Here is a 27,978-nt window from a genome sequence, read left to right as displayed (position 1 = left end):
ACTATGAAATCCCTGTTAATGACTGGAGCATACTTCTTATCTTGAGATCTAGGACCAGAGATATCAACTCTTACTACTGTACTATTAATACTCTCACTAATACTAATATTGGATTGTATCTAATCTAACGCTCTCCTTCTGAGCTGGTTAAATCCATTTAAAAAACTCATTTAAAATAGAAGACAGTGCTCATATTGATCTTAGCCTGTGAACAGCGAGTTAATAACTGGTGCTGGGAAAATGTATTTTGACCTTAATCTGTGAAATAGATAAACCCATTCTCTCTGCACAGTAATCAATGAGTTAAAGTACTGGCTGTGGCTATGGGATTTAGCAAGCTGCCACTGACAACTTACTGACATACACTGATGTCTAAAACTAAAATGCTAATTAAGCAATCCTCAGGACATACCTTCTCAATTGACAGGAAGGAGAAAGGTTATACACTATGAAATCTTATTTCTTTTGCCTTCCAACTGGAATGCAAATGGTGGTTTCTTGAATCTCCATCCTGAGTGACGCCAGAGAAACAAAAGGTTGATTGTTTTATTCTGCGGCCTCTGAGCGTCCTCTTTCAGTAGCTCTTCTCTTGATTTCTTGATGGGCACTCCTGCGTTTCCTCCTGTAAATAGAGAAAATGATAGAGATGAGATTTCTTGCTAGGAAAAACGTTCTCTGTAACATATTGTCGCCATTGTTTATTCTTCATTATGTTGGTTCATGATTGCTCTGGCAATATTATTTTGATGATCTGATTGTGTGTTATGATACTAAGTTTTGCATTATGATATTAAGTTTTGCATTAGGATGGTTGTCATTCTGACTTTAGTTGGTGTATTGTTGTTTTATTACTTACTGTAGATGTTTTAATTGTTGATTCATGGCTATAAATTGCTGGAGTCCTGGGAAAATTCAGTGTATACCAATGGAATGAATGAATGAATGAATGAATGAATGAATGAATGAATGAATGAAGGGTAATTGGAGACCCAGTGGCGAATACAATAAATAAATTTGTACATAGGGAAAGTTGAAACTTGAAGCAGGAAATTTAAGAGCGTGGATTATTACTTGGAAGAAAGCAAATATACCTAGCTCATGTGTTCTAAGGCACTGTTATTATTATCAAATGTTCCAAGTTACGATATTGTGACCCTGTGCACCAAGGGTGGATATATGTATACTCAGAAGTAAGCAACAGGCTCAGAGAGATCTTTTCTAGGTGAAGGTTGAAGTCTTAAAGATGCAAACGCTATTTCATAATGAATCTACAGTTGGTTTACTGTCCATAGTTCCTACTGCATAAACATGTATAGATGCTTAATAAAGCATAAGAAACTGATTCAGTTCTTGTTCTTGGAGGCTATATTTGCCTTTCTAGCATTCTGCAGGAACAAACTACTTATTCCGTTGGATCAAAAGTATTGAAAAGTATGGAAGAAACTTTGGCTGAAAAACAATCAACGCAACGAAGAGCAATGAAAAATTCTAAATGAAGGACCTACTTAATAAATTTGGGTGCCACTTATTAGTATATTAATATTTATCCAAACAGGTTACAAAATATGAATTTTGTTCTTGATGGAAATATTGAATATGGATATTTTAAAAGTTTGTATTTTTCATAAGGATCACATATGCATTCACATACAGGTAGCCCTCATTTAGCGACTGTCTTGTTTAGCAACCATTTGCAGTTACAACAGTGATGAAAAAGTAACTTTTTGACCAATCCTCCTATTTATGACCTTTGCAGGTCTGTAAAGCAAAGGAAAACTGAAGTAAGATCATAAGCACAGTCGCAGTTTCACTTAGCAACCACTTTGTTTAATGACTGTGTTGCCGATCTGCTAAAGGAGGACTACTTGTATATGCATACATGTAAAAGCATCTATAACTAAGTAAACTATTTTTTTAAATCATTGCTGGTTTTGTTTTGTTTTCTTCCTCAAATAAATATTAATGTTTGTGCGTGTTTTATTTTGCAAGAAATAATAATGTTGGGGGGAAAAAAGAGATAGAAAGTTTCCAGAAATTATGAAGCCACAGAGAGAGGTTTCATTTTTTTAATGTAGTTTCTACAAATTATAATTATAGACAATTTCACAGCCAGTGCTGTCTCATTAAACATCAGTTCTGTTATTGCTTTAACAGCAGTATTTTAGTATTTAAATTTATATCATTTGGTGTGTTTATTGAACCTGCAATCAACTTTCCTTAAGACACTGTTGGCATAAAAAAAGGGTTTATATAAAAGAATCTTATGCTTGCTTGGTAAGAGCATACTCAGTTTGGTATAAATTCCTTGGTAGTGTACAAATAGTATCATAACTTTATCTAATATCAACGCTGCACACTGCTGTTTCCTACTCAGTCTAAACACATGCTGAGAAATGGAAACTAGAAACCAGAACTTTTGTAGAAACCAGATCTGTCTGTCCGTCTGTCCATCCTTCCATCCATCCACTGCTGAACAGTACTAAGTATTAGTAGCATATCCAAAATGGGACTGTATATGCAGCCAATGAAACTTGTCTAAACTTGGTACAATCTGTAGAAATTTCCAGATCCTCATCAGCTGCTAACCACCTACAATTTGCATGCTTCATAAATCCCTTCTACACCATTATAAATAAACCTTAGTTGACTTTCCCCAACCCATAAGATCAGCAGTCATGCCAAGGTTGAGATTTAGCTTGTTCCTACGAAAATGTTGGATGAAATTTCTATTAAAAGCTTAGGCAGAGAATTTAGATTATAGTGACGGGTACATTATGTTCAGTAATGTTTTTGTTCTAGAATGAAATTGTTTTTGTCATTTTTAATCACATTGATATATTTTAGTTCGTCTGCTTCTATTTTTTTAGGATGAGTTTTTGTCATTTCCTCAAGGCATTTCCTGCATTATTTTAATAACACTGTAGAATATTTTGTTTGTTGTACTTTAGCAGATTCCTGGATCTTCATTATATTAAAAACAGGAGCAGTGGTTTGAAATAAACTCTTATTAATTGCTGAACAAACCTTGGTTTCCTACTTCTTTCTGTGACTTGTTTAGCAAACTAGAGGGGTTTTTTTGAAACATAGTTCCTGGCTCATATGTAAAAACACACCATGAATCTGCTGATATGAAACTGAACCTGGTTTATGTTTTCTCTCAGTTGAAGAGGGAAGGGAATTAGTAACCAATGTGATTTACACAGGCTTGTTCCTGCTTGCACTCACAGCACTAAATCATGGCTTATGTCTGTTAGGGCTGCATATTATACGTGCAGCTTCATTTCTATGAACCTTGGAATCCCACAAGATTGCTTTAAGGAAATTTGGCAGCAAATTGCGCAAATTCAGTGGTGCAAACTTTCAATAGTGTTTGCAAAAACATGCCTTAGTGTAAGTGTGCTTAGACTCCATTTGGCTTTTGTTGACTCTAACCCAAACCAAAATGTTCAGCCTCTGCTGATAGCAAAAGGTGGTTTTCAGGTGTCTCACTCTTGGTTTAATCTTTCATACAAACTCAGTTGAATCTTATTTTGGATGTAAAGTGCATTTTAAAATCCTGGCAATGACATCTGCAAGCAGTTTTGCTTCCTTTAGGCTTGGAGCCAGCGTGTCTCCTTTTCTGTGCAATAAATCCTTCTCATTTCAGTGAAGGCTTGTAGGATCCAAAGTTTGTGAAGGCCACTAGTTTGTTCTCCTTTTATCTCCAGTTAAAGAAATATCCAGAGCCTCTCAATAATTCATATAAAGAGTGGTGTCTCCGAGGAACAGAACCTTGCAGCCCAGAAGGCATTCAAGTTTGCTGCGTTGGTGCTGTGTTGGCCTTTTATTTTTTTCCAAAAAAAAAGTGCATTTTATTTTTCTTCTCCTCCTTCCCTCCCTCCCTTAGGGGCACCTTGGAGAGACAAAAATGCTGTGCACATCAGCAGATTTGCTCTGTAGCACATCAAAACTCTGTAAAATGTGTAAATATAGAGAAAACATCCCAGTCTGACTAGGGAAAGAAAGAGGGGGCAGAGGGTGGGGACAATGTCCAAGAAAATGGGGGAAGAACTGGGGAAGAGCCTCAAGAAATGTGGGGGCGGGATGTCTCCAGATAGAGTTGCCAGATGTCTGGCAAAAGGAGGACAGGTCATCCTTTTTATCCTCATATCCTTAAAATGAAATATTACCTGGCTTTTTGAGCATCTTGTGTTTTTGGGGGGGGGGGGGGCTGTTTTCTCAACAGTAGTCATTCAAACTTTCGTGTATTGTGACCTTGTAAATTGCCTGCTACTTTCTTTCCCTCATCTGTCAACAGACCCGACAGCCTAGATTTATGTTATTTAATTTATCTCCTGATTCCAGCCATCCAGCTTCAATCCAGCCCCTTTAAATCTATAGTCACTGTAATCTGTAGATCCCATGACTCATTTCTATGGTGAAATTTAAAAAGCACATCATCGTCGATTCTATATTATTAAAAATTAAAGATTTATTGGAAGATTTTAAAGATTCCAGTAAAGATTTATTGGAAAAATATTGCAATTGAAAAGCCAGCCTTTCTGATGCTGGAAGAAGTAATTTCATATATAAATAGGCCTAAATATATTTTTTGCAGTTTTTCGCTGTACTTTTTGTCACAGATTTTAGGAAAGTTAAACAGTTCATGTGTCTTCCTTTCCCCCCATTTTTCCCCCTCTCCAATTGTCCGTGCCCCCCTTTGTCTGTTCAGATATCTGGTAACCCTATCTCTAGAGCAGTGTTTTTAAAACTTGGCAATTTTAAGATGCATGGACTTCAACTCCCAGAATTCCCCAGCCACCTCTAGAGCAGTGTTTCTCAAACTGGGCAACTTTAAGGTATGTGAATTTCAGCTTCTCCATGCTGGCTGGGGAATTCTGGGAGTTGAAGTCCACATATCTTAAAGTTTGAAAAAGACCGCTCTTGAGGATCTTCCCTTATGGCCTGAGCTGCTGTCACCATGCATCCAAATGCAAAACTGCCTCTTCTGTGACCACATATATATTGTATAAAATATATTTTTAAAAGTTCCTTTCGGTGCCTTCCTCACCCTAACCAGGAGTTAACTCAAACAGGCCTATCTCTGCACCCTTCTGTCTACTGAGAATATCCTGTTTCTCATTACATCATGAAAGGTAGTAACTTTCCAGAAGGATGCCATGTTTAAGCCAAGCAGCCCACACAGTTTTATTCCTTCTCCCTTGTTGCTGTCTGGTGGTTTGCTCATGCAGTCATTGCACATTAATGTCTTCCACATCCAGAACAGCTGACAGGGAAATCAAGAGAGAATGGGTACTGTCTCCCACACACATGGATGAAATCTGTTCCCTTGTTCCTAGATGTTCTCCTGAGCTTCATCCTAAAACTTCATCCTCCCTGTCCTTCCACAACAAGCTTGGTTACCAGAGGTGAGGACTACCTATTTTCCTCTTGGAAACCAAGCCTGCTCTGATTGTTGCAAAGGAGTTACTAACATTTCCATCAAATTTGGAAACTGAACGCTGGGGCCTACTTCTCATGAGAAGTGTTGCTTGACCTTATGGAGCTTTGAAAAGCCACCAGCAGAATTGCTTATCCAATCTCAGGTTAATGTATAATAATGTGACCACAGCGCAATGCTTAACTAGTCCAGGCATTCACTTTCCTTAGGCAAGGTTCAGCATTGCTTCAATCATAGTTCAGAATTAGTTAAACTCTGATATGACCTCTCATTTGAAGTGGGTTTAAAATTTGGGCTTTGTAATAAGTTGGTTTAATGCACGACAGGTAACTTGAGGCCCCAGAGTCATGGGCAGTCTTTAAGCATACACACTCCAAGTCTCCCCCTCTGGGCCCCATGATTGCTAAAATCTGATGGTAGACTTTCTTGCCATTTTGAGGTGGGAAACCTGTGACACTTTAGCACATGGCCTAAAATAGGGATATTGCAGTTGAAAACAAAACAAAACCAAGAACACCTCAATTACTTCTCCTCCCCCTGTGAATTAGAATTCACAGTCTCCCAGTTTCTAACCCAGCACCTTAACCCAGTGTTTTTCAACCTTATCACCTTTAAGATGTGTGGACTTCAATTCCCAGAACTCCCCAGCCAGCATAGCTGGCTGAGGAATTCTGGGAGTTGAAGTCCACACATCTTAAAGTTGCTGAGCTTGAAATACACTGGGTTAAGGTGCTGGGTTAGAAACTGGGAGACTGTGAATTCTAGACCTTCCTTAGGCATGAAAGTTAACTGGGTGACTTTCAGCCAGTCCCTCTCTCTTAACCCGACCCACCTTGCACGATTGGTGTTGTGGGGAAAATAGGAGGTGAGAACATAATGTAACTGCCTTGAGTTGTATACAATAAAGGCAGGATATAAATGATTGATTGATAAATACATTATCCACTTTGCAGCTGTCGACCCCCACCCACCTAAAGTATAAAGCGTGGCATTTGGCCGCAAAAAGATTGCTCATGCCTAGTTTAATGCAATTTCAGCATCAAGCAATCCCTTGTCGAACAAAGTCTTCTGCAGATATTGCTGGTGTCTCCCTACAGGTTATATTTTATAGTCTGTATTGGTTTGACAAGCAAAGAGACAGGCTCATGCACTAGATGTGCCTTGCGCTGTTGTAATGTACAGGTAGTCTTCGCTTAACAACCACAATTGGAACCCGCAACTCAGTCACTAAGTGACGCGGTTGTTAAGTGAGACATCACGTGACCGCGATGGTCTTACAACCTCACTTCCACTGCAGTCGTTAAGCAAATCACCTGCGGTCGTTAAGTGAGACATCACATGACCATGACTTGCGATTTCACTGCTGGCTTCTCCATTGACTCTGCTTGTCGAAAACTGGCTGTGAAGCATGCAGATGGCGATCACATGATCGCAGGATGCGGCAACGGTTGTAAGTGCGAGGACTGGTTGTAAAGTTACTTTTTCAGCCCCGCCATAACTTCAAACAGTTGCTAAACAGGACATTCATTAAGCCAGGATCATCTGTAATTTGGTGAGTTCCCTCTTAGCTTGTAGTGTGAATTCAGCCCATGTGATTTGTCAACTGTAGTTTATAATTATATGAACCTAGCTATCTGTAACTTATTCTGGAAGTCATGACTAAAATCCCATGGGTTAGTGCTATGTGTGAGGTCAGCCATTGGTTTGTTCGCCATGAGGCCTTGAGATTTGCACCTCTGAAGGAAAAGACAGTCTTCCTTTCTGGCCGGCATGAGATATTTGTGGGAAAAAAAAGATTCAAATCCAGTAGAAATAGACACATCTGAACAGATGAAAAACAGAACAGCGTAAAGTAACAGTCAAATTTTCAGCTTTTCCTCTCTGAGATGCAGGGAGAGTCTCCAGAGCTATTTGCCTCTTAAGGACCCACCGTCAGTCACTTCAGCAAAACCAAGCAGCCGGGAAAGGTGTTTGTTTTCACACCCGCACGAGCAAACCGCTGATGTATAAACAAACTCCAGTCCAATTGGAGGTGATTTGGGGCTGGCTTAATTGGTCTCTAGAGAGGTAAATGGTTCTGCATGAAACGCTCGATTTGGGAAAACAGATGTGAACGCTGACTCTGGCTGTGGTTTGGCCGGAGACTTTCTCCGCTTGAGTCGAGCTGTGGCACAGACGGACCTTGGCAACCTCTCTTTGTCTCCCCTTTGGACTTCGCCGGCCTTACCCTGACCTACAGCCGATTATCTGAGGCAGCCTTAAGCTATCCCCTCCTGGGAAAGTGGTGCTTCCCCCTTGTCCTGACCCGGTTTTGCTGTGGATGTAACCTCATGTGCTTCACCTTCATACTGTGGATGGTAGGCTCAGTCCACCCTCCGGGAGGTGGGATCAGCCCAGCACTTACTGGCTGCTGTTGGCTGGTTCAGGCAAGTCCTCTCCCCTCCACGCCCTGAGTGCTGTCTTCCAAGGCCATTCTGCTCTGAGCAACGGGAGAATCCAGTTCCTTCAGGTGAGGCTGTTCCCCTAGGCCTGCCAGTCTCTGAACCATCTCCAGAAACCCGAATCAACCTGAAGAGCATCTGGCAAGCGGGAGTGGAGGGTGGGTGGGTGGGCGGCTAGGCTGCAGAGGCAAGTGGGAGGGAGAGCTGGGTCCCACAGCACAACTCTCTCTGTCCCTGTCGGCTGTTGTTTGGACTGTTGTTTAACACAGGTTTAACGCTCTTCCAGACTAGCACTAAATCCACATCCAAAGGGAGCCTGATGATCAGCTGATATCAAAATATTCTGGAGCCTGGGATGAATAAAAGCCTGACTATTGGCTAATATAAGAGAATAGTTGGACTCCCTTTGAATCCATCAGAGCAAAACACTCGTCTCAAACCAGAGTAAGTTTTGACAGGTGGCTAAACATGCCAGACTAGTAGTCAGTCTGTTTTAGCTAACTGATATTTAGGATGAGGAAGGCAAAGAGAACAACTTTTAAAAATGTATCTTACAGAATGCACGGTCACAATAGGCACACACTTGCATTTGAAAGGTGATGCCAGGTTTGAGGGGCCCATGGACAAGAGTTGTTCTGGAAAATTTGGAGCTGCTTCTCCCCAAATCCAGACCATCCTGACCTAAGGAGAGAGAATGGTGTATGGTTTTAAAAAATTTATTCTCATTCTCATTCATTCTCTCTCTCTCTCTCTCTCTCTCTCACACACACACACACACACACACACACACACAGAGGGAGAGACAGACAGACAGACATCTGGGTGACCTTGGGCCAGTCACTTTCTCTCAGCCCTAGGAAGAAGGCAAGGGCAAACCACTTCTGAAATCTTGCCAAGAAAACTGCAGAGACATGTCCAGGCAGTCACCAGGAGTCAACAATGACTCGAAGACACCAAAATAAATATATATATAATGTACACACACTTCCTAAGACCAGTTTACAGTTGAAGCAGAACAGAAAAATTGTTTTAATTTCATTTTAATATTGTTTATTGCCCAGAGTCACTTGTTGGTAGACAGCCATACAAATTGATTAAATAAATAAATGAATAAAATTCATTTTATATTGAATAAAAGCAACAGTTCCACAATCTAACTAATATAAACATACCTTCTACCACGACCACTTAAACACACCATGGAAAAGTGTGGTAGTCCCTTCTTAAAGATCAAGAAGTAAAGAGGATAGGGACATTCCTTATCTCAGGAGACAAGGTGTTCCAGAACATGGGGACAGTCACTGAGAAGATGCGTTGAGAGGCTCCAGCCCTTCATTGCACATAGGTGGGAACCTTTAGCAGACCTTCTCTCCAGGACTGCTTAAGGCAGGCTGAATCTTGATGAGAAAGACATCTGCAGTAACCATTCGCACTCTGAATTGGACCCAAAAGAAACCTTAGCAGACCATAACATAATTGTAACACCTAGTTAGTAAATGGGCTGCAGGGTTTTGAACCAATCGGAAATTCTAAGTTATCTACAAAGGCAGTCCCATGGAAAATGCATTACAGGTGTCTATCCATGAGGTGCCAAGTCCAGGGCTGTTGGCAGGGCTTCCTCATCCAAGAAGGCCTGCAATTGTTGCAGTAATCAAAGCTGGGCAAAGACACCCATAGGCACACCTTCCATCTGCTGCTTTAATAGGAGTTGCAATCCAGAGGATCTCCCAAGTTGCAGACCAGTCCCTTAGAAGTGTGACACTGTCCAGAGTCAAGTTGGAACCAGAATCAAGCAAGATCAGTTATTGACGAACTGTAACTCCATCTTGCAAGGATTTAACTTAATCTTGTTTTCACCCCACTAGGCCCTCATAGTGTAATGGTCTGTGAGAATGTCCTTGAGAGACAGGAGGAGGAAGAGGAGGAGCAGCAGACTAGGCCATGGTCAGATAAGAGGCAGCTTAACCCACAGAAGCAATGAGGGCAGGGCAAATATCTCAGAAGGGGCCCTCCCTAGTTTCTTGGATGGTAAAGGTGAAGGGGGAGAGATACTTTCAGACTTGCAAAATTCTGTTAGTGTAACCTTTTAATAAAGATAGTGTTAGTACTTATGGTTGGTGCTTCTTGTCTGGACTACCTCTAAGGGCTGCACAAATCCTTTGCTGCCAATAATTAATTTAAGACAACCTTATTTTGTAATGGACAGAGGGCCTTCAGACATTCCAGAGAAGAGAGGAGAGGCAACACAAATTGATTTGTGCTTCCTCTTCCAGGCTTGCAGTTCTTGTAAGGATAGAGGGCATTATGTGATCTAGCAATATTGGGAGAGAAAGCTTAAACTAACTAGACTTTCTCTCCTTTAAACCTCTCAGTGACCTTGGAAATTTGGCGTGCCTGTCCTGTTTAACAGATGGCAAATGATATCTCAACTCTGGGCTTTACATGGATGGAAATTCCAATGTTTCCACAACACCCAGTGGGTGAGCTCTCCTATCCCCAAGAAAGTTTTCTATCAATGATCAAGTGAGCAACTAGAGTTCTCATAAAGTCTACAGTTTGGCAGGCTTGCAGTGATCAATGATCTGAATAATTTGAGTAATTGTCCAAGCTGCGAATGTGCATTTGGGTTTTTTGACAGAAGAATAAAGTGTGTCGCCGTTTCCTTCTCCAGTGGATCATATTTAATCTGAACTCTTGTTTATGACCTTCCCATTGTGGATGACTCTTCCGGGAGTATTCACTCCCAACTGTATAATCCATAATGCTGTTAGGATGCAAATGTTGCTTTACCACTGCAAGGTAATAACCCATGAAGATAATAAACTGAGTAACATATCTTCTCTTTAGTAATATTTAACTGTTGCATTTTATTTTAATCCACATGATGGTTTTTAGATGCGCCAGTTGAATCTTTGAAGATACTCTAGGTCAAATTAAAACATACCAAGTTGCAGTAAAATCTTTTTGAATAGGTTTGGAACACTGTAAATGATTCCCAGAAGAGCAGTCTTCTCTATATACCTGTATGTAGGCTCAGCAGGACATTTTCTGTATTAGATGCTATGGAGATAGGGCTTCCTTTTTTTCTTCTGTGCTTTCAGATTAGATGTTAATTTTGTCTGGCCATCATACTAGAGGCCCCAAGACCTCCCCCCAGAGAGCATTTATAGCTTTATATGTTCTATGTGCTACTATAAGTGGAAAATATAACATGATTTATCACTATTTCCCTTTCTTTGTGTGCCTTTGAGCCAGTTGGAGTGATAATGATATTTTCCCTCTTTTTTCAGACATGTGCTATCTACAATGTTCTAAATAGGTTGGAATTTATGTTTGCTTATTGAAGGGAAAAAAATCCAACAGCCAAGTTATTTTATGCTGCTGAATGAGGAAGGCGGATTATTTTGATTGAATGATAGGTTTCTTTATTTGTCTGTTTGGTCTTAATACAGTCTAATGTCTTCCTGGTTGTGCAATAAAGTTGTATTATTTCCCAAGTTTCCTCATTCCTTTTGCACTCTCAGGGTAAAAGGCATGTATGAGACTTCTGTACACTTTGGATTACGGCCAGATGATCCCATGTTACAGACGGTTGTCGATTGTTATCATTAGCCATTCTCATTCATCTTTTTCCTTTTATATACGGTTGTGTTCTCTGGTGTACACTCTTTCCAAACACAAACAAGCTCCAAAGTTTTTGCTATATAAGGAGACATGCTAAAATGCTGTTTCATTTAGAGGAGGGGAGAGAGTTAAGCCATCTGTCTGTAGTGTGCTGAGGATGAATCTGCTTAGTAGCACAACACTTTCATGGCCTTGGGTGTGCAATTCAGTTTTAGAAGGTAGGTGAGTTTTTCCAGCAAACCATGTTACTCACTAACATAAATGCCTCCATCATTATAGAGAAGCAGTAGCTGACAGCTATATGATTCAGTTGGTCTGTAACAAGAAATGATTAAAAAAAAAGGCAAAGTAAACTTCTGTTCACATGGAGTAGAGAGCAATGTGTTCCTGTGGTCTGCTGTAAGGAGCAGTCATAAGATGCTGTGCTCCCTTGCCTTCCCAACATGAATTCACACCTACCTTTGCTGGCTTTAGCCAAGGTTCTAGCTCATCTCTCTCTTTTTTTTAATCACACCATCTGGCAATACCTGTGAAGCAACAATACACAATAATCAAGCTAACCAGGGTTTTCACAGCTTTGCAAAGCTCAGAAGGAAATTGCAAAGCATCGAAACAGAGCTAAGCATTAATTCAGCCTCCCCCAACTTGGCACCATCTCCATGTGTTGGGACTACAGTGCCTAATATTCTTAGTATTAGGAATCCTAGCCAGGGGATGTGCTCTTTGGACGTTTTGGAAATTTGACCCTCAACACACACGTGGAGGCTGTGAGGATGAGAAAATAAGTATCAAGGAAGAGTGGCCATTATGATCACAGAGACCCTGCAGCTGGATGGCACCATGGAGAGCCAATGTAATTTAGTGGTGAGGCGTTGGGCCTGGGCCTTGGGACATTGAGGTTCAGGCCCAGCCTTTGCTACGGAAGCTGCCTGGATGACTTTGTACCAGTCACTCTCCGCAAAACTGACTTCACAGGGTGGTTGCAGTAGAGAAAAATAAGAAGAGGGAGCACTATCTATGCTTTCTTAAGTTTCTAGAGAAAATGAGGGACGTGACTCTAACAAATAAGAAATAAAATCATTCTGCAGCTTCTCCTCTCCCCATCTGTCAGTCTGGAAGCTGGAAAGGGAAGTCAACTGACCCTCTGAGTTGGGATGACTATGATGTAGGCGAGTAAACTTGCCACAAACCACAGCCCTCAAGCATTAACTACACTTTAACCCACAGCCCAGTTTCAGACATTGCTGTGAGCCTTAACCACCTTGTGGTTTGGTGTATTTATTTATTTTATTTATTTATTTTCAAATTTGTATGCCGCCCATCTCCCCCAATGGGTGACTCTGGGCGGCTCACAATAATAAAAAAAGAAAAAGCCAGGTCAATGTAAAACAGTAGCAGTCCGCTAACCCTAGCGTCTTAATGGGTGGTTGTATCCCTTTCGTTTGATTGAATAAACATGCATTTGACACATGACAAATGCTTGACAGCTACAATTACAGCCTAGGGATCCCATTACATTAAACCCCCCAAGAGGCCAGCCAAGATATCCAGCGATATGGGAGGGCAGCCAGCACCGGACAGGATGGTGTTGGAAGAGAGACACTTCCTCCTCCTGTCCTTTTCACTGAAAGAACAGGGCTCCTTGAATTGATTTGTCCTTTTGTTTGGCACGGTTGCCATGGGGCTGAATGAGCTGCTCCTGTACGTGTGACGTCTTCATTCTCATGAGTAGAAAGGCTGAACTGATCAACATTGGTTTTTATTCAAATATGAATACCTGCTGTTCTAGCAAGGTATTTGCGCCTCTCCCCTCTGGCCATCAAAACCAGGGCAATGGGAAAAATAGCCACAATAGGGCAAATGGGAGTAATAAAAGAATTGCATGGAAATGGTAGTCTTGGGTGCATTAATTATTGTTTCCACAAAAGTGATTTGGATCTTTTTTGAGATCAGGTAGCAATATAGGCTGTGGGGTTGGCCTTCTGAATTTTGTCCACACTTAAGATAATATAGGCAACTGTGACATTTCTAGCACTGAAATCTTAATTAAATTACCAATATAATTTGATGTTTATGTATCTTTACCTACTTACAAAATAATGTTCAAGAGCTATGCATGATAAGAGGGGTAAATTGGGATTAGGATAATTTCCTGTGTGACCATTCAAGTACCAGTGCCTTGAGTCAGTAGTTTTACATTTTTTTTCTAAATTTTAAGAGCATTTTGAATGAAAGAAAAACCGATCAATTGTGTCAATATATACATGCATCTTTCACAATTGAATCAGTTTTTACACTGGTATTCCTAGCTAGCCCCCTTTAAAGAGCCTGAACACTAGAAAATGATAGAGTTAAGGCTACCTGTTCCCAAGACAACCAACAAGTTTGTGCTATATGCTCAACTAGATCAATAGTTAGTCTACTAGAACCAGAAATCACCCAATGAAATTGAATCCTAGAAGAATCAGGAGAGACAAGAGGACTTTTTATTTTTACATAATGCGTAATTGAGTTTTGGAATTGGCAACTACAAGTTGTGGTCCTGGCTATCAGCTTGGCAGGCTTCAAAAAAGGGTTGGACCAATTCATGGAGGTCATGGGGATCCATGGCTATTAGCCTTGATGCAATGTGACTGTCTCTGAAGACCATCTACTGGAAGACCAATGGGCTTCCTTGTGCAGTTGGTTGGCCTCTAGGAGAACAGACTGCTGGCCCAGATGGGCCAGGGGTCCGATCCAGCAGGGCACTGCTTGTGTTCTAATGTTCTTACCAGTGTTTCCCAACCTGGCAATTTCCAGATATGGAGACTAACTCAGAATTCTTAGCTGAGAATTCTGGGAATCCATATATCTGGAAGTTGCTAAGTCTACGAAACATGGGTCTAGGTTAATGTTTCTCAGCCTTGGCAACTTTAAGATGTGTGGACTTCAACTCCCAGAATTTCCCAGCCAGCTAGGGGAATTGGTTTAGGTCAATATAATTTGCTCCTTTGGGTAGTGATTTTTTTGATGTCTAAGACTGATTTGGTATTATTGGTAAAATGTAGGATGCAAATAAATAAATTCCAAATGATCTTTGGAAATGCTCAGAACTGAACCTTGGATATTCTGCGTGCAAACCCCATGCTATGCTGCAGTTTTGCTGCCTTGGTTTCTGCCTGTAGCTATAGAACTTGTATTTCGAATCACTGCTTGTGAAATTGAGACCTTTAGCTAACGTATGTTCAGCAATGTCATTGGTTGTACTTTAACAAACTCAGTTCTGACATATTGTTATTGACAAACAATAACAATGGTTAAGCTATGCTTTGGACTTGGATGATATAAGCATACATCATTGAGTTGGGTTTGACTGCTGGTAACTGTATGCATCTATCTGTCTAAGTCAGTGTTGTCCAAACTTGGCCACTTTAAGATGAGTGGACTTCAACTTCAACATATATGTATATGTCAGGGTTTCTCAATCTTGGCAGCTTAGCTGGCTGGGGAATTCTGGGAGTTGAAGTCCACACATCTGAAAGGTGCCAAGGTTGAGAAACCCGGGATATGTATGTTTGTGTTTGAATGAGAAATCTTTTCCAGATATTATAGTCATGCCTAGCATACCTTGCAGATTTTATTTGTAACATTCATAAGGCCTGGCTAGTATATTTGCAGATTGTCCAAAAGGTTAAATTTGTATTCAGCTTCTCTCTTACTTTTCAGGAATTTCTATTCTGACAGGGAGTCTGAGGACGTTGGGGGCAAGAGCTCATATATTTAGACTGGTATTTCTGTTGGATTGCGGTTATGCTGCTTATTTTTTAAACCATGCTAACCATTACACCTCCAATAACTTAAACTCTAAAGCTGCTCCTTATTAGAATGGTAGATTGACCTATACAAGGTCCAATTTCCAGTTAGCACACCAGAGTTATTACTCAGAAATTCGAAAACTCAAATTGATGAGAAAGCTTCCATTTGGTCTCTCATCCATGTAGCTTACATAGATGACCCTATATGTATATAACCACATATATGTGTGTGTGTGTGTGTGTGTGTGTGTGCATAAAATGAATTAACATAGCTATGCTACATCTTGCAGCTTATTTGTCTGTTATGCTATTGCAGTATAAGTAGGATATATAAGATGGAATTTTTGTGTGTTCAGATGTGTTCCTAATTTTTTTTGTAATTTGTAAATAAAACTTTTCAAAAGTACACTCCATGAACATTATACTGCCAACTTCTCATAATTGGGAATCAGAGAGGCAGGCTCTCCTACCACATTGATGACTTGACAGCGCTTCCACTGATTCAGAGTGGCTTCCTCCCTCTCTTTATTTTCATCTAAATAACTCCTGATGTGTACAAAATCAAAATCATGGTGCCCCCTGGGGCAAAATGTCTTGTTTGAAACTGTTAAGCCAACTTTCCTCCTTGCTGGTGTTCTTACTCGCATACACAGTTCCCCTTGCATCCTTCCCATTTCTAATGCCATCATGGTGTATTTATTCTTATTTTCTCCTTTCTTCACTCTTAACATATCACAGTGTAGATTGTAAGAGCATTGAAGCTCATTACTTGTAATGGTCTGTGAGAATGTCCTGGAGAGACAGGAGGAGGAAGAGAGGAGCCACAGACTGGCAGCGGTCAGATAAGAGGCAGCTTAGCCTGCAGAAGGAATGGGGCCGTGGCAAACGTCTCAGAAGGGACTCTCCCTACTTTCTTGGACTGAAAAAGTGAGGGGGGAGACATTATACTTTGAGACTTGCAAGACTGATATCAGCCATTCAGGGTAGTTCTGACAAGAAGCACCAACCATGGGGTCCCTTCTGAGATGTTTGCCATGCCCCCATTGCTTCTGCGGGCTAAGCTACCTCTTAGCTGACCATTGCCCAGTCTGCAGCTACTCCTGCTCCTGTCTCCCAAGGACAACCTCACAGACTATTACCAGACTTTACTGCTATCCAATATACGTGGACAAGTAACATGGGATCATGGTGTACTAATAATGTCCATCACCTTTAATCATACATTAAGGGAAGCATATAAACCATTTGTAATAATGGAAAGTTGTTTTTCACTCTTCTTGATCTCCATATGCACTTTTATAAAAGAGAAAGGTTTCCATCTAGGTATTCAGCCATATTAACCACTTACAAATGTTTCAGCTTCCATGTGGTGCCTCCATAAGAAATAGCTAATTTTGGCAGTGACAACTGTTACAGCTTCACAGCTTAAATGCTCTCTTTGCTTGATGTAGACAAGTCTGAAATCACAGCATTTACAGATTAAAGGAGAGATTGGCAGCATGGTGCCCGTCTGATGTTTAAGGCCAGGACTTCTGAAGCCCCTGAGATCAAAGTGCCAAAATTCAGCCGACAAAATAGCTAATGTTTAACGGTGTGATTCTGGAGTCAAGAATGATAAAATAAAGATGGGAAGGAGAGCACAAAGGTTTATGTATTTAAACCATTCTATTTCCAATCTTGCCTCCCTGCCAAATATCCACCTCTAAAAATTCTGACGATCTCACTGGAAAACTCCTTGGGATTGCCAGCCATGAGGAAGGGTATGTCATGCCCCTAGCTGAGAAAGGCCGTGCATCTGTTTCAAACTACAACTCCATTATCTCTGGCCCATTGGCAACGCTTGCTGGGCTCGTGGGGGTTTTAGTTCAAAGTCCCTGGACGGCACTAAGTTGTCTTCCCTTGGACTAAAGGAATTAGAACTGGCAACACTGACCATCTGCCAAGGCCCACATTGCAGCAGGAGGCTCCCCGCCAGCCAGCAGGAGAACCTCAATCAGCTTTTCTTCTACGCTGTCACTGCCTATTTTCCTTCTGCAAGCGAATCAGCTGTAATCCTCTCAGAAGAAATTGCAACAGCCTTCTATTCATTTTATCCACTCCCTATGGATGTGTGTACAGCAGATTGGGCCCAGAAGGCAAGGCAAGCAAGTAGGAAGCTCAGCTCTGCAAGGAGAGAAGGCATGGGGGCATTTTGCTCATGTGTCACGCTTTGAGACCTGAGGGAAATAATATTAGTGCATACTGGATTTCTGAAATCTACGCCATCGCTGCTTAACTCCTTTCAAGAATGTTTTCAGTTGTCCTAACCCAGAGGCCAGCAATGTTATGCTCACCGCTCTCTACTTAAATGACATCTATGAAAACACAAAGATATTTCTTTTAAAAAGCCACAGTCTCACATATGCACCATTTAAGAACACTTATTTTTATGTTTTTCTCTCCATATCACTGCGCGAGCTTTTAACAACTAAGGGTTCCAAAGATTCTCTACCTTAATTATTTCCCTATAATTCTGGATGGCAATTCATTCCTACTGTTTTCAAGATTCTGTCTGGACCCCAGACTAGCATTAAAAATACCTTCCTAGAATCTGTGTGGTTCTTGCTCCCTTCGTTTGCCACCTATATGGAGCTTGACAAGACCTACTACATTCAGCTCATTTCACTGGACACAAGACTAGGAATATCTCTTTATCACCAAATATTTTTTACTGTGACTCACATTTATGACCGATGATGATGATGATGATGATGATGATGATGATAACTGAGAAATTGGGGTAAGCACATAAGGAATGTAGGGGTGTGTGCCAGCCTTTTTCCTCTCTATGCTCTTTACCAAAATTACTCCTTCCAAAAATGTGGTTCTCTGAAATCTAAAAGATCACTTCCACCCCAGATAGTTTTCTACTAGGAATTAATATAGATCACTTAAAATTTCCAAATGTAGTCTATATTTACATAGGAAATATAGTCTATATACATAGACTACAGCTATAGGAGATATATACACATAGGATATAGACATAGGAAATATTCGTGGGAAATATATAGTCTATTTTGGAGATTTTTATGATTTATATTAGTTTCTTATAGAAAACTATTTAGGATGAAGGAAGCCAAAGAAGTACACCACAGGTAAGGTAGATAGGCAAGATCAAAGAAATTATTGGAATGTCCTTGGAAAAGCTTCATGTTGCTGCTGGAAACAGGTTACAACAGTGTTGTCCAAACTTGGCCACTTTAAGATGAGTGGACTTCAACTCCCAGAATTCCCCAGCCACCTAAGCTGCCAAAATTGAGAAACCCTGACATATACATATATACATCTATATGGGTGTAGATATATAGATATATAGATATACACACACACACATAAAACACAGTGCAGCTTTGGGTACAGCTCCTAGAAATGCTCCAAAACTTACTGTAGAATTGTATTTCTTAACATGACAGATTACATAGGGAATATTAATACTGGCTATATTTTATTACATTTAAATTAAGTCAACTATAGTCTTAGCTGTGCCTACATGTAGTCCTTGACTTATGACCATTTATTTAGTGACTGTTCAAAGTTACAACAGTGCTGAAAAAAGTGACTTTTGACAGTTTATGATGGTTGCAGCGTCCCCATGGTCATGTGATCAAAATTTGGGTGCTTGGCAACCAGCATGTATTTATGACAGTTGCAGCATCCTGGGGTCATGTGACTGCCATTTGTTACCTTCCAAGCTGGCTTCTGACAAGCAAAATCAATGGGGAAGCAAACAATTCACTTAATGACCACCTGATTCATTTCATGACCATGTGATTCACTTAACAACTTCCACAAAAAAGTCATAAAATTGGGGGCTGTCAAATGTTGCCTTGCTTAATGACTGCACCACTTAATGACAAATTTTCCAGTCTCTATTGTGGTCGTAAATTGAGGTCTACCTGTATTTATTTGTCTTGTCCTGCCTTATCTTTGGGGTGCAGCACTTGGAATGCTACTACTCATAGGTTTAGTATGGCCTTTGGCCTGAAAAATGTTGTGCATCTCTGCTATAACTAGAGTGCCAAAGACTGAGCTTGTTGGAGGCAGAGACTGTGTCCACCATCAGCTATACCTGCTCCCATTTCTGTTGCTGTCTGATGCAAATAAATCAGTCTTGTTCTTCTGTCCTTCTCTTCACATTGCTTCCTGTATTAAGAATGTACCTTCAAAATCTCCATGGCTTCCAAAGCGACCAGCCCTCTGGTTCATGGTCTCTTCTATAATAACAGGTTATAGTGTTGGAATAGCTGAGTCAACAGCAGCTTGTGACTCTGATCCTTGGGAAATTGACTGACTTACAAGACTAACCAAGGTCTGTTGTGTAATTGGAGACCTTGAAACACCATTGCTATTTTGCAGTGGCTTTCTGTTGCAGTATTTTAAGTATGAGGAATCAGTTCCTTTGGAGGCCACTAATGTCTTAAGTAGACTCCAGACTTTTGAAATGCTGGAGAACAGGATACAATCAGAGTTAAATATTAGAAAGGTGGCATTTTCCATAAGAGTCTAAGGTAGTAAAAGAGTCTCTTTCAAGCTGAACTAGATGCCTAGTGATTTTTTGGGATACATCCCTGTCATTTTCATGATAGCAGTACCAAAGTGGTTTTCCATTGCCTTCTTCTAGACTCAAAACCTGCTCTTATTAGATATTTTTTCTTAGAGAATGATGATGATGATGATCACTCTTCTCATATTCTTGCCACTCTGCCCCAATTTTCTGTTGTGCAGCTCAGATACTGGTAGATGCTTTCTTATGTGTTGGCTCCCTCAGAAGAAGTATTCTGTTGCAGGTTGGGGATTTCTAGACAATTAGCTGTTGCAGGAAAAGCCCAGACAATTAACTAGATATTTCTGTCTACCCTGTGGTTAATCTTCAGGAGATGCCATGTCTTTTGGCTGATTGCTTCCAACTCAGCCAAAGGACCAAATTACGTTAATTAAATATTAGCACAATAGCACATACTTCCAAGGCATTTAATTTCAAATACTGCTTAAAGGGAAAACTTGCTGAGTTGTATGACAAGATTACACAAGCCAGTCAGTCCGAAGGACAGAAGATGCTGCAGATGCTGGTGGAATATAGTTACCTGAGTAGTTGGAAATATTAGAACAGAGATAGATCTATCAGTTTTCATTAACTTTGGTTCCTTCAAAAGTTTTGAACTGGAGCTGTGTCTACCACCTTAATATTATATGCTGTAACAAGTCCCCATTTAATAAGTTATGGAGCCAAAAAAGCTTGTAAACTAAGAATTCTTTGATCTAATATGAAAAGCTATTATGAAATGGCTCTTGGGCATGATGTACAGGCTTCTCATTTATCATGTCTTGACTAAGATTGTCTCAGGTTTGCACTCTACTCTGTGCATTTCTGCCAGTTTACAAGACAGCTCCAGAAAGTAGGCCCGTCCAGATCTGCAAAGAGGGAATGCAGATTTAGCCATATGTCACAACGTGCTCCCCCTTTGTCTGTGCAGGCAAAATGGGGGAGGGGGGTGACTTTTGAAAGACCACTAAAGCTTTGCCTGCACAAGCCTCTTGCTTGTGACCCTTGTTCTGGATTAACTGCTTGAAAATATCATAAACCATGGCATCCCTATACTGACAGCTTGAAAACCAGGGGTTAGCACTCATCCAATTTACAACCATTAGCTAAAAGCTGAAAGTGCTGTTTACCAGCCTGACATGTTAACACTTTCTGTTGGTCCACTTGGCAACTGTACTGCTGTGTATTCACAAAATTATAGCAACCCAATCGAAAGAGTTTTGCAGCTGGATTTTGAATGCTCAGAAATAGGGGAGACTTTTGTGATTCGCCTGACATTTTGCTTCTCTCCTCTTTTAGCAGAAAACGGCGGAGAGTAGGCTAAAATTAAAGCACATGAAGTAACTTCCTTGCTGTTGGACTGAATATTGTTTTGGCATGTTTCACTGTTTTCATTCAATGTGCTGAAAAATAAGTTGCTTCTGAATTTTCATTTTTAAATGAGAAGTACGTTTAGGTCAAATATTCATAGGTGGAATGCATTTACCATAGCATCAATTAATCAGTTTATTGCTGTGACAACCGGTTGCAATCACATGCATTTGCCATAATTCATAGAGGTTTGTGAGAATGTCCTCCCTGTATAACCATTTCTCTGGCATTCTGTAACCTCCCTGACTTGCCACCTTCTTGTTAAATCCTCCCATGGGGCTTTTTCAGATCAGAAAGCAGGGGCAGTCCAGGTGACTGTAAGTTGGTAGAAGGATATGTAATAGGAAGAGCATCGGCACCCTCTTGAAATAATAAAGTAAATTCAAATTGTACCACCCAAGGAAATTCTACAGTTACTCAAGAATAAGACCATGCAAAACTCTGTTCCAGGAGTGGGCCATATCAGGAGCACTGCAGAGCACTCCTTGTTCTAAAAAAGTTACTTCTGGAAAATTACCCACCCACAGAACAACCAATATGGTTTGTTCTGGAAGAAAAATGGTATGTTCCAGCCCCTAACAATGCGTTTTTGCACTTAGTCAAGAGTATCTTAAGACCAAAATCAAAATACAGAAGCCTCTTTTGTAGAGCTAGAAATCTTTCAGGAAACTAAAAGGTGGATTTTGAATTGAGCACGTTGTGGAATCCAGCTTCAGGTAGGTTATTCCTGAATACAAGGCTAACTATACTATGTATATCAGCTTTAAAGCTGATCAGATAATTTACCTATGTAGTTCACTCTTATTGATTTATCCACCAAGTCTGGTATTGTGTAGCAGCTCTTCACTATCTCCAGCAGAACTCTTTCTCATCACCAGCAGCCAGGTTCCTTTAACTGGAGGTGGAAAAATGGACACTGAGACTTTCCCCAGTTCCCTTGGCAAAGAATATCAAAGGTGATTCTTGGACAGAGTCCATCCTGCTGAGTGAAAGGTGAGCTTTTAGCACTAATGAACTGTTATACAACATAGATGCCACAGGTTGGTCAAGATCTTCTCCTAGAAAGTGGATGCTAAAGAAGACCCAACTAGGATTTCAAATAGTTGCTCACATAAAACTGATTGCAGGAAACCTCACTAGAGCTGTGAAAATTGCTTTCGTAAGATGGATTAATTGGAGTTTGTGGGAGCGGGGAAACAGGTATAAAGAGAAATTGGGGGACTATTAAGCTCAATATAGGAATGAAAATCTGAGATTTGTCACAAATGTCTTTTGATACTTATTGTGGCTCTTTATATCCCACCTTGGATCCTAAGGTGTCTATGGGTTTTATTCATGTTTCATTTTTCCAGTGGCAGAGAGATAATGGCTAGGTTTATACAACATACTAAACTTAGTTTGTCTTAACCATGGTTCATTGGATAACCCACAGTAGCTTGGCTAGCACGTTTTGCTAAGCCATAAGCTATTGCTATCATTAAATTGGTATTTAAGCACAAATTTCAGATGGTTTTGAAAGGGAATGGATGATCAATGGTTATTATTCTTGATGACTGTCTACCACTTCCTAAATTATGGGCAGTATATCTTAAATACACACAAGCATCCATGAGAAGACAGGATGATATCATGGGCATCATGTCATCATTGAACTGTAATTATATTACTATAACATTTAGTCATGTGAATTATATAATGTTTATGTAAATCACAAATGGTATGAATTATGTAAAACAACATAATCTGTGCCATTTGAATAATGACATCATGATGCACATGATGGCGATTGCGTCCTTAGCCCCCCTCCCATGGACACCTGTTTCAATACTGTTTGCTGGAAGGTTACAGTGGAAGACCTTATGTGAGCTTCTGAAGTACATTTGGTTGGCCATTGGGTGACACTTGCTGGACCAGTAGCGAGTAACCTAGTTGAGCTTTTCTCTTCTTCTGCTCTGTATCCCATCATTGCTTGCCTTTGGATCAATGGCTTAGCTGGGATTTGAACCCAAGTTTCCTTGAGTTAGGCCCCAGCTTCATCTCCCACATCTTCAGATGCTCTAATAATTCAAAGGGGTTGCAAACTGTTTCATTTCCGCTAATGGAAGCCCACAGAAATCTGTAAATGTGAACATTCATCTAGCTGGTACCTGCAAAGCATAACAATGATGTGATTTGGCTCCCTGGGCTCTTTTGAATGGCTTCTGGAGAGTTCTCCAATACTTCAAGGATTCTGCACGTTTAGTTGAACTTTGCTCTTCACAAGGAGAGCCTGCAATGGTTTGTAAAACCACTTCAAAGGAGTGTTTTGCTCCAAACACTGTCAAAGGGAAACAACTCTTCAAAGCTTTGTCCAGCCCTATTTATTATCTAGGTTTATTTGATTGCAGCATTGCTCATCACACATCCAAATGCAGGATTTAGTTGACCATAAGAGCAATTTGTAGCCTAAATATAGCAATAATTCAGGAAGCAGCAAAGGAAATCATAGCTAAAGTAAATTCCTTATGTACAGTATTTCAATTAACTTCCATCACAGGAAATTGCAGTTTTCCTGTATAAAATTTAATTGTGGGTGGGGGAGAATGCAACTGGAAACAAAGAAAGTTACATGTTCTGCGTTTACCACAAGCTGATACCAGTATTGTTGTTTTTTGATACCATTAGTCACATGATTACTTAAAATATGAATGGGTAATATAAGCCTTGGTTGATTGACAGTTCACCATGGAGAAAATAATTGGCATTTATAAAAAGGTTTGCTCTCCTTGACAAAGGGGGAATACAATCTCCCAAAGTCTCATAGAATCCCTCCTCTTCTGGGGACATGTACTTGAACTTTAGGAGTGTGTTTTTCTTCATAAATCAGTCAGCCTGAAAACTAGCACATTATGGTAGAAATAATGTGAGTATTTTCAATTCAGGCACCGTGAACTCTCTTTGTACTCTCCCCTTGATCTTTTTTTGGACAGTGGGAAATCCTGCTGCAAGCTTAGGTTAAGACCCTACATATAGTCTTTCTGTCATATATTTGGTGTTACCAGATGTGGAACTTCACAGGCTCCCTGCTCTTCATGTTTCTGCTGTGTTTTCGTAACCACAAAAAGAGAGGATAACATCATCTTCCAACTGAATTTAACTCTCAATGACTACATAAATGCCTACATAGAGTTTTCTGGGCAACAGTCTGGAATTGGTTTGCAAATGGACTTCTTCTGGAATGCTTTTTCAATTTCCCAGTCTAGCTTACAACCCTGTGATTTTCTGGAGGCCTCCCATTGAAGTAATAACCATATGCAATCCTCCTCAACTTTTGGATGGCTTTGCACTTATGTGCTATTTCTTCCAGAGACCGAGCAGTGGGGTATCTTGAATGTTCATTTCTCAACCTATTTGTATGAGGTTATTGTGTCTTGGTTTGTAGCTAATATCAACTGCTACTTGCTTGACTTCACCTTTTTCAAAGTGCTATATGGAAGCATTCTGGCAATTATATCATTTGATTAAGAATAGCAAGGTGCTTCCAGAATCTGTTAAAATATCCTCAAAGCACCAGTGCAAAGAAACCTTAAAATCCTGCCTATTAGGAGAGGGACAGGATGTTTTATATATGTGCGACCATGTAGGAGGTAAGATTTGAGATGCCAAGCTACTTTCAACAAGGTGTGCTGAAAATTGTAAACCTACAGGAGGGGGACAGTCTTCTTCACTTTTTGTTGACCTGAAAATTGGAATAAGACCTCGACACAGTGAATTTGGACAAAGATAGTGCTTCTGCTTTTACTTTCAAAGAAGTGAAAGTCTGAAGAAGTAGAAGCAAAGGCATTTATTAAATCCGAACCCTTATCTCTACATTTTGTCTCCCTTTGAGTTGAAATTCTTTCTGGAATATTTGGTTTTCATCATTTGTAGTTTATATAATGTCTAACATGGACTTATCTAACATGCTGTAACCAATTGAATCTGTCATATCAGGTTTTAGACTTGATCTAACCAAGTAGGAGGTGGAAATAGAATAGTGTTCAGTCTATAGTTGATGTATTTCTGATTTTCAGTATTTCTCCATGCAAACTGTCCTGCAAAGAGAAAAATCTAGGGGAAATCCTATCCCAGCTGTTGTCTGCAAGCCTTTTTTATTTTAAGAAGTCTTATAGGGGAGTACTGAAAAACTCATCTGCAACATTGTGCCTTGCACTCCTATTCTGCTGGATGGGTAGATCAGGCCTTATTTTTTTTCAAATTCAGTTTGGGTGTTGCAAGTGGTCCTTAGCTATTTGTCATTTCTGCCATCTCCCTGTGTCTTTTTAACAATATATCCTTTAACATAATGGATTAGTTAATATCCAGTATTAAATCGGGGAGTTATACAATCAAACATCAGAGCAGCATGGACCACCGCGTGCTCCACTCAATTAGGGTTTTTTTTTCATGTTTACTGCAAACCATAGTTTTCCACTGCTTATGAGTCAGTATACTGTGGCTTGCCTTTGTCCTATAAATCAGGTTTAAATCAGAGTGGACACAAACTGTAGGTTCATTGTTTCAGGCATAACAAAGTAGCTTTGTTGAAAACTAGGCAATAATTAAGTAGAATGTCGTATCAAAGGCTACTTAACTATTATTCATTCATTCATTTCATCTTTCTTTCATTAGGTTTCTAGTCCATCTCAATCGTGCAACTCTCATCAGTTTACAAAGTACAATAATATAATAATAAATACAACCATAAAACAACACAGTATTAATTTAAAACCAGAGCAATATGTAAACAATTTCTGTGGGATTGTCCTAACCAATTTAAAAAAATGCTCTGAAAGAGCTCTGTTTCAACCTGCTTCTGGAAGGCTGGCTGCATCAGGGCAAATTCAAATTCTGGTGGAAGATTATTCCACAAAATGGAGACATACAATGGAGAAGACCTCCTCCTATCCTTCCTCCCACCCCGAATTCATGTACTGGGGAACTACCAACCAGCTTTCCTATTGGATGGATCTATTCTGGTACATGGAGACAATCTGAAGACACCTTGGCATACCAAGGTTCTGTAGGTTGAAACCAGCAGTTTAAATTACACCTGGAAACCTGTCAGCACCCAAACCAGCCTACAGCATTGGTGTAACATGTTCATAGCATCTAATATTGGCTAGCACTCAGGTTACTGCATTTCCTACCAAATGCAGTTTCTCAGAGGTCTTTAAAGGCAGCTCTGTGTAGGGCACACCACAGTAGTCCGACTGGTTGATGATGAGTGTGAGTTATTTTTGCAAGCTCTTGGGGTTCTTTTTGAAAGAAGGTGTATTAAATAATGTTTTGAAAAATAGAAACCCAGGGTTTTCTAGTAAGGAGAAGAAACCATTGTTGGACATTTTATGTGAATAACTGTTGTGAGGGATGAGGTGCCATTCATGCTATGTGGTGCCAATTGGTGGCCAGCTCCCGTACTGGGATAGGATGACACAGAGAATGGAACATTTTACATTCAATTCAAGGATGAAAGAATGAGAATAATTTAGGAAAGACACAATGGCACCAACTCTGTGCAGGTCCTCATATCTAGAAAGAACCCACACATTTGAAGTTCAATAAAGAATTTATTCCAAGGACCACAGTTCTCAGTTACGGCTTAATGGGAGGCTTAATTAATTGTGGCTTAATGTTCACATAACTTGCTATAGTAAAAGCAGATCTTCCCAATCACATGCCAATCTCCAAATTGCATCACCTCCTTTAAACCTGGTGTAGGTTATCATCCAACTCCAACTAGCAAAGAAAGATATTCTGCATACATTTTTGTATATGCCAAGTTACTCTTTTTCCACAAGAGACAAACCAATTTGCCCCTTGAATAAAATCTGAAGGATCTGATACAAAGCCCACAAGAAGCAACAGCTTTATCATATTACTTACAGCTTATAATGTTATCTGCTCACAATTACAGAGGTAACTCCCTTCTTGGCCTCCTCAATAATTATTCTCTTTATTGTCCACCAAATCTTGTACTGTATGCCCTCACTTCCTTACACTTCTGATTATTCCATACTGAGGACAGAGAATTGGTCTGTTTTCCAGCAGGCATAGCAATTGGTGTGTTGGTTCCTCTTCCTTTTTATTCCTTTTTAGATATTCTTTGTGTAAACCTTTTTGAAAACCCAGACCTTTGAGTTTTAATGAAGTGCAACAGTGACATTTCAGACATTTCTTTTGAATTACTAGTTTATTATTGCTAACAGCAGTTCAACATTGAATTTAAAACAAAGTCCATCATACTTGATAGTTTGCTGTAATAAAAATTCCTTTTGTCATTCCCCATCCTCAGGTTTCCACTTATCTCTGATCAAAGGACATCTTGTACTGTTCATGATTAACATATTGAAACATTGACTTCTATCGCCTTGTATAGTTATCCTATAAAGCATTAAGATAGCCATTCCCCACCCAGACGTGCTCCAGCTATGTTGGATATAATTCTGATCACTTCAAGCCCACGTGGCCATCCTAATTGGGAAGATAAGAGTTACAATCCAGCATTTTGGAAGAGTAGGTTGCTAGGTTGATCTAGGTTTATGCCATTTTTATGTTTATTAAGTAAAAAGGACAACACAGAGAACCAAAATTAAGCAGGAGGAAATCTGACCACACTTCATAACTTCCCGTAACTCTTCTTTCTTAGCTAGTTATGTGGTTAAATGTTACTAAAATTGTAAGCCTATAAAAGTGGACTTGTTC

At 40.0% G+C, this 27,978-nt stretch overlaps 1 protein-coding gene across 3 annotated transcripts in view; it reads left to right on the top strand.

The window, feature by feature from the left end:
• EPS8 (EGFR pathway substrate 8, signaling adaptor) overlaps positions 1-27,978 on the top strand; it is a 130,844-nt gene that overhangs the window by 19,506 nt on the left and 83,360 nt on the right. The gene's annotated exons all lie outside the window — the stretch shown is intronic.

This window comes from Python bivittatus, unplaced genomic scaffold (genome assembly GCF_059951505.1).
Source record: "Python bivittatus isolate LINGU-HERP-01145 unplaced genomic scaffold, Pbiv_v1 ctg000330_np1212, whole genome shotgun sequence".
NCBI classification, from domain to species: domain Eukaryota; kingdom Metazoa; phylum Chordata; class Lepidosauria; order Squamata; family Pythonidae; genus Python; species Python bivittatus.
The sequence above is the reverse complement of the archived record's forward strand: the minus strand, read 5'-3'. Positions and strand labels throughout refer to the sequence as shown.